The 1,219-nt window shown below is 33.1% G+C and overlaps 1 long non-coding RNA gene across 1 annotated transcript; it reads right to left on the bottom strand.

The window, feature by feature from the left end:
- On the bottom strand, positions 1-1,219 carry LOC111084644. The gene is made up of 3 exons (XR_002609664.1): positions 1,183-1,219; positions 918-1,066; positions 1-34 (listed from the first exon to the last, which is right to left on the bottom strand). It is a non-coding gene; the product is annotated as an uncharacterized LOC111084644 (long non-coding RNA).

The raw sequence follows: 1,219 nt of genomic DNA, 5'->3' as shown, positions 1-1,219 counted from the left end.
CCAACAACAATATCCGATGGACTCTGAGGTGGTTCTGTTTTTAAAAACAACAGTAAGGATTGTTTAGTTTGTTATTTTCTTGTACTGTTATTATTTTTATATGAATACTTAACACAACTATGTTAACTATATGATAATGGTGGTGTAAGGTTATATTCAGTGCTAGTTTATAACGTCTCCAATTCAGATCACAGTTACTACTGATTAACATATATCTTTATATTAAAACTCTGGGTGGTGTTAACAGACACACGTGCGTTCTAACCCGATATTAAATGATGTCCGTTGATGTTATATTTGATACATACCAGTGAGGGTTAGATACCTACTAGTGAGGGATATGTACATACCAGTAAGGGTTAGATATCTACTAATGAGGGCTACATACATACCAGTAAGGGTTAGATACCTAGTAATGAGGTCTATATACATACCAGTAAGGGTTAGATACCTTGTAATGAGGTCTATATACATAATAGTTAGGGTTAGATCCCTACCAATGAGGGCTTTATACATACCAATAAGGGTTAGATACCTACTAATGTAGTATATATACATACCAGTAAGGGTTAGATACCTACCAATGAGGGCTATATACATACCAGTAAGGGTTAGATACCTACTAATGAGGGCTATGTACATACCAGTAAGGGTTAGATACCTACTAATGAGGTTTATATACATACCAGTAAGGGTTACATACAATACATGTGTGTGTTTATATATATATGTCAGTAATAGATGACATACACAATTCAAGTATTATTTTCTACACGTTGTCTAGAATATTGCGGGTTGAATACTGAAACACAACCATAAGATTTATGTTTTAAAAATACAATTTCTACATTTTTGGATGTTTTATATTTTGATACCTAAATAACAGACGTACAAACGCTATACAACATAAGGTTTACCATTAACAATCATCTTGATATTCCAGCTGTCATTTCCGAATGAGTTCTCTACAGAACACGTATAGAGGGCAGCATCTTGAGTTTGAATATTTCTAATGACGAGAGTAGAGTTAGTCCCAACTGTAGTTTCTTTACTGTAAGTTTCGTGGCTGTAGTGATACAGAAAACTCAAGTTTAAAAATAAAACTTCGTATCAGATTAGAACCGACATATTACTAAATTATTTTGATATTTACGTCAATCAAGAAAAGTTAAATAACCTTACCGGTTCGACCAAGGTTCCAACACATGATTGTTTTTTA

The sequence above is a fragment of the Limulus polyphemus genome, unplaced genomic scaffold (genome assembly GCF_000517525.1).
Source record: "Limulus polyphemus unplaced genomic scaffold, Limulus_polyphemus-2.1.2 Scaffold85636, whole genome shotgun sequence".
NCBI classification, from domain to species: domain Eukaryota; kingdom Metazoa; phylum Arthropoda; class Merostomata; order Xiphosura; family Limulidae; genus Limulus; species Limulus polyphemus.
Note: the sequence above shows the minus strand (reverse complement) of the source record. Positions and strands in the feature narration are given on the sequence as shown.